Below are 15,165 nucleotides of genomic sequence, written 5' to 3'. Positions count from 1 at the left end.
GCTGTTAATCAGGGCCCGATTGAGTTTACACTCGCTCCCCAAGAGCACACGTGGCTGAGGGTCTCACAAAAATGTGTGTGTGGTATGGGGTTTGACAAAGATCTGATCCATTTCTTTCTGATCTGCCCATTCTACCAAATGGCGAGGAAAGTGCAGTTAAAGACACCCTTTATGGGGCATGACATTAGATCATGCAAGGAAGCCATGTCCTTCCGGCCCAGCTGTGCCGAGCCCCGGTTCTTGTACAACCTGTTTTATAAATACAGCCATAAACAAAACATTTCATAAACATAGTGACATGACAAGAGTTACCACGAGTGGTTTCTGCTCTGCGGATTAACCAACTATCAATATACACGCTGCTTTAATTAAGGCTCCTCATGGGGAGTGCTCATATCAGCTGATTGAAATGTTTTTCACTGAACTAAATGCTGATTATTATTACCAATGTATTGTAGATTCATATTGATTGATGATTGTTTCCATTACGTACAGTACATTTTTATGTTAATGGAGTAATCCAAAATAAAACATTTTAAGTACTAAATTTCCTGGACTGCTGCACACACCTAGTTGTACTTCTCACAGTCTCTCCTTAGTTCTTCACCAAGCTATGGAAGACTACACTGTGTATTTTTCACATGTGATGGCATCCAGGCAGACCACTCTCAGCATAATCTAACATTTGCAATTGCTACTTTGAAAATGCAACCAGCTACACTGGGCGTCATGATACGATATGATATTTTATTTATATCGCGCTCATACACAAGTGTTTCAGAGCGCGACCCAGCAAAGGGAAGGGAACAAGAGAGCAACAAAAGCAAGGATCTTACTAGGCCCAGTGACATTAAGAACGCGTAAGTGCCTGGAAAAGGCAAAGGGGGAAAGTGCGTGGAAGGGGGAGAAGTGGAAAGTGCGCAACAGAGGAGAGAACAGAATAAATAATAAGTGAAATAAATAAATACAGGCAATGAAAAGTGGTAGTGCAGCCAGCAAGTGGCAAGTGCAAGTGCTAGTCAGATAGGGTATATCTGATAAGTGCAGAAGAAAAGTGGGTGAATGTATGGGTACAGATCCCAGTGCAAAGGGTTGCCTGGAGGCAGTGCAGGGGGGAGGCAGGGTGAACAGGTACCTGGGCCCGAAGGACAGAGGGTGGCCAGGTGCACAGTGCCAAGAGAGAAAACAGATCAGCAGGGGAGAAGATGCTATCCTTTGCAGGGTCATGCAAAGGATAGCAGAGTAAGGGAAGAGTGATAAAGACACTCCAGTATCTTTTCATTGTGCCTGTTCAGAACTGTCTGCTGTGTAAGAATACATACCCTGGCTGTAAACTGAAAGAACACTCTATTTTAAATTCACCTATACTCTTCTTATATGTTGCATCTCTCTTACTTTCAAGTGAGATCCCCTGTACCTGTGGTGTCATTGTTCACAAAGGCGATGTCATATGTGACCAAATGTGGGAGGCCCCCGGCGAGCCATGCTGAGAGCCCCCACCCAAGCTCAGCAGCAAAGCACAGATTGCGGCAGACTGCAGGCTGGGCCAGGCTGGACCACCACCCATGTGCACTGTGCATGATAATCATGCTGCTGTAGAGGCACATCACGCAATGCACTGGGTGAAAGATGGAAGTGTTTGTTTTAATTAAACCTTACATCTTTCACCTACCATAGATACATGGGGGCAATGTCTGGTCTGAAGCACTCATGGCATGACCAGTAGTATTATGGACAAAAAGGACACCATAAGTAAACATGTTCCTGCTTGCTCTGCCAACATATGTCAGTATCACCATGTATGAACATAACCATGTTGGCTTTGCCCTTATTGTGGGTAATAATCACATGCCAAAGAGCAAAGCATGTTATTGCTGACTGCACAAATGCTTCCCACCACCACCATGTCAGAACAATCTTCAAATCTACTTTGCCTTTCATTATCATCTCGCTGTCTGCACAAATGCACCCCCATGTAATAACAGTCATGCTGACTGTACCCTTAAAGCCAGTGAAAAAGGCAAGTGTTAGTAAGAACATATAATCTCCTTGCTGGCTGCATAAATGCTCACCATGTTGACGTTACCCTTAACGCCAGTAGAACATGCAATGCCACAGTAAGAAACCAATGTGTTGCTTGGCGGCACAAATGCCTCACTCACCACTTAAGAACACCCATCTTGTTTGATTTGCCCTAAATACCAGTAAAAAGAATACAAGAAAAAGATACAATGATCCAATAAGGAAACATTTCCTTGCTGACTGCACCAATGCCCCCATGTAATAACACTCATATTGACTTTACCCTTCAAGGCAGTAAAAGAAATCCATGTGTTAGAAATAATTGTTTTCTCTCCATGCAGGCCTCCCCACCACCTAAGGACACATCTCAATTGCTTTGCCCCTTGATACCAGTATAAATTACAATGCCAAAATAAGGAAGTATTTCTTTGCTAGCTACACAAATGACTCCCCACCACGTAAGAAGACACAACTTGTTTGCTTTGCCCTTAATACCAGTAAAAATACAATGCCACACTAAAACAAACATTTACTTTCTAGCTGAATAAATGCCCCCATGTACTAAAGCATATCATATTGGCTTTGCTAATGTTAGTTAAAAATGCTATGCCACAGAAAGAAAATGCCCAGACTGCCTGTGCCATTGTGCTATAAATCCCCCACCACCAAACCATCCTCCACATAATAAGACACATCAAGTTGGCTTTGTCAGTAAAACATTTTACTGTAAGAAAACTTTGATGTGATGTAGAGGCATAGACAGGGTAGGGGCTGAGTGGGCAAGCCCCCCCCCAAAATCTGTAAATGCACACTCAGCATAGCAGTGTGGACATTTGCAGATGTTCATGTCACTGAGGTGGGCCCAACTACATTAGCTTCAGGCCCCACTTGTTAGACAATCTTGGCTACGTCCCTGATGTGATGTGCTCCAATACCCTCTGCCCGGGCCCCAGCCTTGCACCGACACATTCATACCCATTCACTCACCCATGCAGGCAGCTTCTCTCTCTCAATCATTAACAAGCACACCCAGAACATTCACACTGCATTCGCATTCAATTTCACAGGCGCCCTTTCACCCATGCATACGCACACATGCCATTCACACCGAACTTTCGTTCATATGCGCTCTTGCATAGACACACTATTGTATGCAAGTATGCATGCATGCATACATACATACAAGCATACATAAACATGCAGCACCCTCCCAAGTACACGCACACGTACCGTGCTTTTTTTTTTTGCCTTACCGGTTTCCCGACCGAATCCGACCAGCTCCCAGGGACTCAATGTTCTCCTCCAGGCAATCTTCAGGCTCCCGCACCCCACACAGAGAGGAGCCAGCAAACAGGGAGAGCGTCCTGGTTCCTGACATGCTCGGTAGAGCCTGGGATCCTCCATCTCATGCCGCAACCGAAACTACTGCTCACACTCTGGCTTCAGAAAGAAATTGTTTCTTTCTGAAGTCAGAGTTCTAAGGGGATCGGTCCCCTCAGACATGGGGTGGCGAGCCTCCTGCACCACTGAGAATGCAGGTGGCCCGCTACGCCAGTGCTGACATCTATTGTTTATTGTGCCCAATCAATTCCCAATACCAGCTGTGCGGATCCCCCCATTAGCATGAACGCCAGTAGGCTATCAATACTCTGAAGACCAATAAGAGACTTTTAAATGATGTCCTCTTTTAATGATCATCATTAAAATAAACAACTGATGATTCCAGTCCCTTCCTCCACCACAATTTGACCAACATGTAATTTGGCAACGAGGCTGCAAAAGCCTCAGACGAGGCACGGACATCGGCCATAACCACTGTCCTCCAATGTCCAAGAGAGATGTCATTTCCTGGAAAGTGCTTTTCTGCCAGGCTGTAATTTCCCACTGCCTGGTGTGAAATTGCCAGGGAGACGAGAAGCAAGCCTGACATCAGACTTGCTCAAGGCGCCTGTGCAATATTTCTCCTACCGCCTCTGTCGTGGCCTTTCGGAGCGGGCCTCCACGGCAAAGAGTTACAGCTGAAGATGTGTCTGTTTGAACTGCATGAAAAATATGCAAATAGCAAAAGTGAAGGTTACCGAAATATAATTATACTGATTCTCTGCCACTCTCTTCTGGGTAAATATCAAGCATTTCTACATATACAGACAGAATGAAGAAATTGACCGCGTCAATTGATGTGCATAGACGTCCTTCCACATGGCTGATGACCATGTAAATTTCCACATAAAAGAAATGTTGGCGATGAGGCTTAATAGCTTGGTCACCTGATGTTTGTCAGAGGACCCAATACATCTGCTTATTGCCAGCCCAGGTGTTCCTGCCAGGGGCTACCAGCCATGGGACTCAATAGTCCTAATACGGACTGTGGGCTTAGGGATTAGTAGCCCGCCAAACATGACTGAGCCTTAAAAAGTCTGATCATATCACACCAGCCTAGTAATCACCCCATTGGCTCCGATGATAATTCAGGTGCACCTTCACAAAACTATGTACCATGACAAAGAACCTTCCAGGTAAACATTGGGAGAATATAATTCTGGATGCAAGGCCCGTAACTTCTGAACTCCGCCAAGCCTTTTCTAGGAGCATAGCTTAACTGCCTGATATTATGGAAAGGATTAAAGAATGTTGTGTTCAGACAAATCTCTGCATTTTAGACCACAGTGGGAGACTCTGCAAGTTCCCAATAAGAATGGGCCTCCTCATCTGTAAGACTCTTCACAATCCTATTCACTGCAGTTGGCTGAACATTACCCATGACACCCAACCTGGCCGCCAGACTAGTATACAAAATAAACAGAATCAGTGGCTGATCCAACCATGGAAAACACTGCAGGAGTAGAAGGAGGAGTACACTGCCTACTCAGACCCACACTACGACTAAACCAGCAATGATCCCAATCATAAAGGTGAAACAAGCACATACTGACAGGTATACCTCCTTCATCTCCTTTGGTAACATGGGCCTAGGGCTGGCTATATTCTTCAGGAGGGTGTAGGTTTAAAATGCTTCCAAAATATAAGAATGGTGAACCACTAGAAAAATAGGAACTTTATTGAACTGATCAAATACAAATAACTAAAGACTCACCCCTATAACAGAGAATTTTAAAAGGGCACTTTCAGTTAGGAAAGGTTAGGAAAGGAAAGAGACCTAGCAAGAATGTCAATTGTTCAAGGATACTGTTGCTTATGGATCTATCTGGGCTGGTTTGGAATGTATGAGCTCAGAGTAAATTATGGAATGTTGGAATGTGTATGTACATGTGAGAGAATGTTATGACGTTGGCATTCTACCACACACAGTTGGAAAGATGTAGCCTGGGTGGTGGGTGCCTGTGGGTTTCTGTCCTATGTCTTAAAGGACTTTTATGTAATATTAATAAAGGAACTTAACATGAACTTACCTGGAGTGTCCAGAATTGCCCTGTAAAACATATATATATTTGCAATGTATGATAAGGGTGCTTAAAAATCACTATGGTGTTTAAAAATGAACCAGTGAGACAGCGCATCTTCAAAATGTCTGAATTCTTGCATTGAGTGCTCGACAAGTCAAGCCAGGCTTCTCAACATTTTCCTGCGATCCAACCGCTGTCAAGACCAGTCATGCCGCATTGATCCATTGACGAGCCGGTGGTGATTCTGCATCAAGACAGGACTCATTGTGGATCAAGTCTACACTCAAGATGATGCAAGTCGATATGTCCCAACAGCTCAAGTCAACAATCTAGTCCGGTCAAAACAATGCTTCTTCTGGGACGAGTCGTTGAGCGGAATGATGGCTTCCAGTGGGATGAGTTGGCTTTCGAGTAGGGTCACAACCAAGGTTGAGTTAAACCGAGTCAGTGCTAAGGATAGGACAAGTCAGATGCTTACATAGGGGAGAGCTGGTGCTCAAGTTGCAGTTGCAGTGTCCATCACTGTTGCAAGATGATGTCGAGACAACTGGAAGAGCAGGAAAGCAGTTTGAAGATCGTAGAGTGCCAAAAAGTGCATTGTGGGTCCTGTGGTGGCTGAAAGTATGTCAAGCGGGGCCGAACCATCTTGAAGGTGTCTTGAGGTGATGAAGCAGGTTTCCAGCTGCTTATGGAGTTCTGTGTTGGGGGAGACCACATCCAAGATGTCCAGGACAATAAGAGTCCTTCAGTTCTGTGTTTCCACTCCAGGAAGTTGGCTGACACCTACAATGGTCCCTCACCTCCATTGAGCAGGATCCTGGTTCCAGTACAACAGCTGACTGCCAGGGATTGATCCACAGCAGTTCTCCCTCACTGTTCCCTGGGGATGGTTAGAGGGCAGAGCTTTTATCTGCATTAGAGCCTTGCGTCTTCACCTCGCTTGCAGAGGACTTTGGAATAGGCTGTTTTCCCAACATAGGTCCAGTGAATCCTTCTTCTTCTCTTGAGAAGTCAAAGATAAATCAAAGAAGGAGGGGCTTCCTCCTTACAAAGGCAAAATGCCACAAGTGATTGGCCAAAGCAACAGTGCTTTAAGCGGACCAATGCAGGCTGTTGTAACAAGTAGTTTGAAATGTATTAGACCAAGAAGATCCAAATAAATTAGGAATGATTTAATTTATCAATTAGGACATCAAGTCCACAGATTCTTATGCATGTACAAAACAATTATTCATAAACAATCAATATTGGTCTGAATCTAAACAATAAACAAACATTTGAAATTACATACGTTCTGCAGTTTAAATACAAAATTGCCCACAGTGTCGCGTGTTTCGACCTAGCCGGTCTTTGTCAAGGAAACCAATGGGCTTCCTTTCATCTCAAATTAATTCTCTGAGCTCCAAAACATTTCTTTCAATATCCATCCATAACCAAAACAAAATAGACCAAAGCATATTCCATTATAACTTGTGTTAAAAAAATATATATGTCAAAGCATATAGATTACAAGAATATAACACATGACATTTTCAACATATGTATGGTGTAGGTTAAGAAGGTGTCATAGGGATCAAGGCTGAAACATGTCTGGGGATGCTTGTGGTCGCATGCAGAAGGAATGTGACCTAGCAGTCTAGACTGGACTGCCCCGTTTGGGGTAGGACCAAGCCTGATTTGCATATGGTTTTTCCCCTTCTCTAATGGCTTGGCAGGCTGAAGAACAATGGTCTGGAGGGTTGCCCAGAGCTTTGCCCGTGGTTATGATTAATTCAAAACCTTCCAGCCATCACCTTTCTGTTTTGCTAGGGTTTCAGACAGACATCAAAAAGCAGACAAGGAAAGAAAAGAAATGAAATGTTCATCAGCTCCAGTACATAAATCCAATAAATGTACAAATACATTCTAAAGGTAATTGACATGAGAGTATGTTATCAATGTGAAAGAGCAAAGAAATATTGAGGCTTAGTACCACAAATGAAATACACCAATCATGGGTTAAAAAGATACAAGTATCTTTTATTACTGTACAGTTTCAAAGTAAAACAGATAGCTATCTGGCACCCAACACCTCGCAGTGTGTACCAGCAGACACAGTGAGCGGTGAGAGTGCTTGACATCTAAACACAGACATATTTATACTATTTTTGAAACATTGTCCACCCTCTCTCCGAGCTAATAAGTTACTGGCTAGAGTTTGTGCCCAGTTCACCTGTCAAATATTACAATATTGTACAAGGAATTAAACAAGTTTGCATGTCCATGAAGTTACAATGGTGCTGTTGGTTATCTGATCCACAGCAAGCCTTGTTCCAAGAATCGCTACAATGCAGTTCAGCCAGAACACATGATCTGAGTTTGTTTTACATTGTCTGATTGTTTATATGAGGATGAGGCTTGTGAGCGCCGACAACACTTGGATGGCAGTTGATTCAAGTCACAAGGTTTCTTTACATTGGTCAAACAGTCTACTCTCGGTCAGCCTAAACATTAACGAAACTTAAAGGTTGTGTTGGCTCGGTTGCAAGTCAAAAACACAGTTCACCATTTTAGAACATGAAACAAGAGTTTGAAATCAAAATGGAGGATGATTCTTAAAATGGCGGCGACATCGATCGAAAATCAATTAATTTCAGACGCGGTTTTCTGTGTAGCGCGAATGAGCTCAGGCCAATATTCATAGCAAGACAATATTATATGATTATGGTTTAACAAACCCTCCTTTTGTCCTAAGCCAAGAGCATTACTCAAACATTCGCTTTACTCAAAACCCCATGTCTCAATGTCTGTACATCCTGAATCACATTCTTCAGAAACATCGATTGCCATAAGATCCTTGATAGTGATATCTTTATTTACAAAAGCGCTAAAAGTTTTCTCGGGTACATGTACCTTTGGTCCTAATGTACCTATAGTTTGTGCACAACATCCTCCTAACATCGAACATATGGCAGGAAGACATTGTATGCAACAACAACAGAACAATAGAACACCAAGAATTACCACTTAAACTGTAAAGAGCTTCCAACCCCATGAACGTAGAAAGTCCCAGAACCAAGCACTAAGATCCCAATTTCCCTCGGGGACATTTACTTCTGTACTCAAGGTATGCAGATTTTGAATTGCCTTGAATATAGTAGGGGAGGAGTTAAGTACAAAAACACAGCAAGCAGATCCCACTAATTTACATACCCCACCACGCTTGGCTAGGATGACGTCTAACACCATCCTATTTTGAAGGGCCACTAATCTAATTGCTTTTTGTTCCAGTGTCATGTTGTATAGTATATCGGTGGTTCTGTTGATGGTTTTCTCCAATGCTCTTGCTAGTCTCCTGATATCCTCCGAGTTCATTATCTGACCCCAAAATGGCACAAAGGCTTTTGCTACATCACCCATAACCTGCGAAGGAGTATCACAATTCTCATCCCGTCTTGGACGAGCTGTAGAGACCTCAGAGGTGCTGGCCACATATACCACTGATAACAAGATACCCAAGTAACAGGTACCCTGCCAATCTCTAGGTAACCAAGGATAGGCTTCGTTGCCACAGACAAAATAAACGGGATCACCTACATACAAAGGTCTGTCCTCACTAGTTAGGTTTGCAATGTTGGTACAACCCTCAAATGTACCCATTGGCTGAGAACCATCCCTTTGTATGCAGAAGGAAACAAAGTTGGGGCTATGATTGATAGTGTAAGAAGGAGGCATGGCATCCCGGTTGCCAGCGGGAGCCATCTTGAAAGAAATCAATAATTGGAGAGGTCTAGAAAGTCTATCAGAAGGCCTAATAGAAGCAACATTGAGTTTGCTCCTATTCGCAAAGAGGGAACATCCAAAAGGTATCAGGACTCTTTTCTCAAATTCATTCAGATTAGTCCCATCGAAGTTCCCAGAAAAACTGTTATTCCAACGAACAAAGAACAGTGTCCTTAGTGAGGCATAGCATGCAATAGTCAAAGGAAGAGGATGAATATACCAGCCCAACCCGTTTTCCCTGTGCTGTGGCAAATGTGAACACACCCAGCAATTTGTTCCGTTTAGCATTCATGATTAGTAGGAGAGTGTTATTGTGATAACTCTGTCTATGTTGGGAGTCCCTAGGAGGTAGAGTGTGCAGATACACAAAAGGTGAAGACATAGTGGGAACAATTTCAGTAGGTAACAAAGTTTCAAGTGGACCCATCCCTTTCAAATACCAAAACCCAAGCAAAAATACAACTGTCAGACCGATTAACACTGTGACAAGAAAACAATGAGTCCTCACTGTGAACGTCACTAAATACACGACGTCCCATTGGCTACATAAACTATAGGACCCTTAGTTACGCGGTCCTCTGCAGTTGGCTGGCGTCTAACCCCCGTCAGTACTTTTCAACCTATGTCTATCAGCTTGTGGACTGAACATCCAGGAGCTTGTCTAAACACTAGCTTCCCATCAATTAGCAAATCAATTCATCATCACTTCAATGGTCCATTGTCAATTAGGGCTTTGAAGCCTGGCCTTGAGTTTGTACTGTGCTCTGAGAAATTTTAAGGAGTGTGGGCACACACTCTGCCCTTGTTTGTAGGTGTGACGACCTTGTTCTTCCATCTTCTTCCGTCGTCATTCGTCCAGTGGACTGGAGACCATGGAATTGAGGCTTTTGATGTATTAAAATACTATTTTCTAATAGTCCTCTGACGTCTTTTGTTTTGATCAAGCCTTCTGAACAGGAGTTGTTGTTCTTTCACACAAATTGTATCCAATGTCAGTTCATTCCAGTTTCATAAGACGTTGGCTTCTTTGGCTCATCCAACTCCTTCTGCTGAGATTCATTTTGTAGTTCAATTTGCTTTTTAACTGTGACACACTGAAAAGGCCTTCTTGATAATGTCCAGCACTGCTTATAATGCATAGTGGAAACATCCATCCTTTACTCGTCCATATGCATATATATTAATATATATTGGTGCTTGACGCAATCTATTTACTATAAAGCTTGCCTCAATATGACTTTGTTTGCTTGCATTTCTTTTGCATCTGTACACATATAAAGTATATTGATATCTTCATCTGTTTCTGTGGCATAAGCTTTTTCACCTTGATCCCAAGATGTCACTTATCCTTGATACTTTCTTGATTCATTATAGAATATCTGCATTCTCTGGTCTCTGCATCTCTTCTACAGACTTCAGCTCGATTCTGTGTGACGTCACCATTCATCTTTGCCATTTATCTGCTCTGCTTCTTCAGGGATCTAACTCAAATGGCCATCATATTTTCTTGTATGCAGGTATGGTTTTCTCAATGGGTATCTTGCCTCCCAGATCTTCTTAGGTATGAGTACTTTCCCTGGTACTGCACAGAGTCCATACTCTGCTCTTTGTCTGATCAACTGCTCTGTGTCGCATACTCTGGTTTCCAACAGACAGGTAATATGGGCAGGCGGTTAGAGTAGGGGTACTTGGCTCCTCCCCTACAGGTGTCTAATTATAAATTACCATGCTTAATCCTATGTAGTCTTACTAAAATCCTGACCATGCTGCATGCTCTAGAATAATTAGTACTTCTTTAGTGTGTAAACACTTACCATGAGGAACCAGTGCTACTCTTGAATGGAGTAAGCAATGTGTCTGTTCCCAGGTCCTAATTCTCGACCTACCTGTTTTCTCAGGCTAATCTAACTCTGCACCCTTCCCATGTCTGCTGACTTCAAAGGAGCTCAATTGGTCAACACCCTGGTGTGAGTGGGCTCTTTTATATAAGTGCTGTCTTTAAAGCACATACTCTGGGGAGATCGCCCAAGGAGGGTTCCTCTGCCCTGGAGGCAGGTGATAGCCTTCCTTGAGGTAGATCAAAGAAGTAGCTTCTTGGCCTAAGTCCCACAAGGCAGTTGTGTAGACATTCAGAACAGATGGCTAATACACATCAGCCCTGTCATGCTTGAAGCCCTGCTCATCAAGATGACATTAGTATGATATCAAATTGCTGTGGCTGCATAATTGTGTGACCCTAGCAGCTATAATGCCAAAACCAGGCAGAGTTTATATTTAAAGATTGAAATATACCACAGGGGAGATTATTTACACCAATATTATGGACAACGTCCACCAAAGTAAACTATGTCTTAAGACAAACAGACTCAGTATTCCTCATTTAAAAGGCCTTGTCATCGTTAGCACACATCCAATGGGAACAGATGGTTTTCTTTCCTGCAGCTTTTCCCAGAGTCAGAATCTTATCCCTGTGAGCACCCACTTTTCAAAGTGTCAAATATTCCCATGCTTATGTTATGAATATGTCACAGTATTCTAATTGGTTGAGCCCTTTCACTGGCTTTCCCAACAGTCAGACACTCTTAGAGAAAACACAACCCCAATCTTCATTCGATGTTCCTATTTCTATACCTGTGACCAGAATAAATGTGGTGGGGCAAATCTGCTCCTAATTCTTTGACTGCAAAATCATTTTTGTGCTATCATTTTTCCTAGAAATGTGCCACCTCAATGAAGCATGGATTTCTATAATCTGTCATCTATGATGCACATCTGCATATGCAGCATTAATTTGAACAATATGTTTTTATACAGTCAATAATATTTATTATGTTATTAATTTTCTAATACACATAAGAAGAGCAGATTCGGTGTCTGATAAATGAGGAGACTTTCAGTTCCGAAACACACTCTTTGGTTTTTCTCTAAGTCATATGTCTCCAAAGTTATGACCCAAATGCCTTTCTATATAAAATGTAATATTTTAATCATGCCATGCATTTGCCATACGGATAACATCTCATGCTTCTGCAAATTACTCATCTAAACAAGCTCATATAACGGGTTCAGTGAATGATTGATTTGAAATTATATGTCACGCTTCCTTTGTTCTCCTGCATTAGCTCAACATATATCTGTCGTTATTGCTAGGCAGAGTTTGAGGGTGGCACTTTAAGTCACAGTAATAAAATGAACAGGTTTAAACCAACAGATGCTAATCTCTTGGAGGACCATCGATCTGATTTAGTTTTAAAACATTTAGAGTATTTTTTCAACATTCCCATAACCAAGTAGTTTCCCAAGGCGAAGCTGCAGGAATCTGGAACAGAGAAACAGGCCACCTTAATGAGTGTTCATGAAAGACAATCAAATCTATACCCTCCAGACAGTCCATCTAAATAGCTTGGAAACATATAGCCATCCCCTCTTTTGGGACGATGGAGCATGGAAGCAGGGCAAACATGGAGTTTTAACTTGTGGTCAAGTCAACAAGAGAAACAATAAAGCACGCTTTGCCAATCCATGCTAGACAATGAATGATTGCTCATACATTTGAACAATAATAGTCTCCATTTTAAAATATCACACATACAAATCCTTGTGTAATTACCATAGAATCTCCATACATTTATAAATAGTTCATTGATATCTTTTAATATGCATATTAAACCAAGATTTCATGTGCTATTGAAAAAATAAATGCATTGTTTACATCAGAATTTTTTGACACACTGGAACTTGCTATTTTTTCGGATGCACCGTTTCAAGATTGGTATGGAAATTAGGCAGTATTAGTTGATATGTAATGCTGCTGTGTGTATCTGCAATACTTTAGGTTTGTGTATTTATCTAAATCATGTGGATCTAGCGTGGCAGCAACAGTTCCCCATGAATACAGAGAGTGTTTTTTGGACCAGTGAATGTAAAGTTAGTCCATGTCTTTAGGTGAAATGTACTCAAGGCCCAACATTGTTCCTGAGAAGGTTTTGTTTGAGGCACAATCTGTACAGTGGGCCTCATTACGAATATGGGGGTAACCCGCTGGTGATATCGGTGGGTTGCTGCCGGACCCATAACACTTTTCTGGAGCCTGACTTCCCAGTGCCACCGGGACATTACAAGTCCCAGCGGATAGGGGATGTAGGCGCCAGAAAATGTTGCTCCCCATTCCCTTGGAGTCCCATAGGACTCCCTGGCAGTGGGAGACAGAAGCACGGGCCCCGTTGCTAATGGTGCCTGTGCTTCCGTGACAAGTCTGCCTACGGAGACCGTTGCGCCTGGAAGGTCAGGCCTGCCGGGCGCAACGGCCCCTGCAAGCAGACTTGTAGTGTGGTGGTCCGGAAAGGGTGCCGAAACGTTGCTGACACCACACTTGTAATGAGGACCCATGCATCGAGTGTTCTCTCTCAGGTATTTAGGTGACTACCTGCATCTCACAGCTGCACCCTGTTCATAGCAATGGAAGACATTTATACAAGTGACGCAGAGCAAGGCACTATTCCGACAGCTCTCACTTTGCATTAGAGCAGTCCCCATTTTTCTTTGAACCTCCCATACAGAGAGCAAAATTGCTGTGCCGGGAGCCCTGGCCAAATAGTGTAGCATGCAGTGGTATTGTGGGCCTGCATGGTGGCTTAGTGCAGCACGCAGCTGTTCCTTTTAACTGAAGTCACTTGCCTTGTGGCCTTCACAATGCACAGTTTGCCGCACATTTTCAATGCATTATCCGGTGCTGCTCGAAAGAAAGGCCACAAATTGAGCTTCTTTCGGTCCAGTATCTGACCTACTTTTTGAACCACTTATACTTTATCTACAGCAGTTATGGCTAAGTGTGTACCACTAACAAGCCAGAAATTCTGATTTCTCTATAGGCATGAATGAAACATAGCTTTGTGTCATCAGTGTACGGGCAGTGCTGTGTGTGGCAGGAAGCTGGTATCCTACCTAGATACCTAGATGGGAACTTGAGTTCTAATCCCAGCGTCTTTACTTCAACAACATTGTGTGATTGTGAGCATATAACTTTAACTCCCAGGGTTTCAATCGCCCTGTGCGTCAATGAGTGACTGTAACAGGTAGAAATACAGCTGTTTTCAATATGATACCTCTCGGTGACAGAACCTGGAGGAGAGGCTTCTCACTAATATGGAAGCGCCACCCTGACCTCACAGACAAGAGGTGTTAACCAACCACAGCCTGTCTTACCCCTCAATCTGGAAATGTGCTTTAAATAAATGATCTGGGTCAGAGACTGGCTCTGTGCTTTTTTAAAGTGCTCTCTGGTCGTGCAGTATTTTTAGCTTTGATTTCACCCAGTAGAATGTCTTTGACGCCAACCTCTGCCAGCGCCTAGCAACACGCCCAGCAGCGGCAGGAGCAGCTGGGTTTAGAGCTCTCAGAGGCCCAGGGAGTCGTGCCCAGCCAGGCTCTCCAGACACAACTAAACTTCCGGGCTTACGCTCGTTTCTTGTGTGTTTGTCGTTTCGCGCAAGCGTGCCTTTCCCTCCTCCTAGCAGCGCACACATTCTGTGGCTATGGAGTCATATCGGTCGCCAGCAAGCATTTAAAACAACTGTGAAAGCACACATTTGACATATGGCGATAATCGGCATTTTCAAGCTATCTCAGCCTCTTAAGAGTTTAATCTCCCCTACCAGCACGTCATAGCATTATCTTCCCTTTGGGGCTCTGTGAGGCACACTCGTAAATTACTTTAAAATTAGAAACCAGTGGGGGAGGGTGGGGGGGCGGCAGTGAAGGGTGATTTGCACAACGGACAAGCAGAACACTGGTAATAAGAAAAGCCGGCATATTTCATATCTAGCATGTCACGTGTTACACTTTCAGCTAGTTGTAGCATATGAGTCATCAGCAGTTTGCATTCTGGAACTTGTAGTTTTGGCTTCCCTTTATATGCAGGGGAAAATAGGTCCTTTCATGCAAAATGGCATGGACAGTTGACAGCAATGCTTTGGGT

The sequence above is a fragment of the Ambystoma mexicanum genome, chromosome 9, assembly GCF_040938575.1.
Source record: "Ambystoma mexicanum isolate Mex_15411 chromosome 9, UKY_AmexF1_1, whole genome shotgun sequence".
In the NCBI taxonomy this organism is placed as follows: Eukaryota; Metazoa; Chordata; class Amphibia; order Caudata; family Ambystomatidae; genus Ambystoma; species Ambystoma mexicanum.
Note: the sequence above shows the minus strand (reverse complement) of the source record.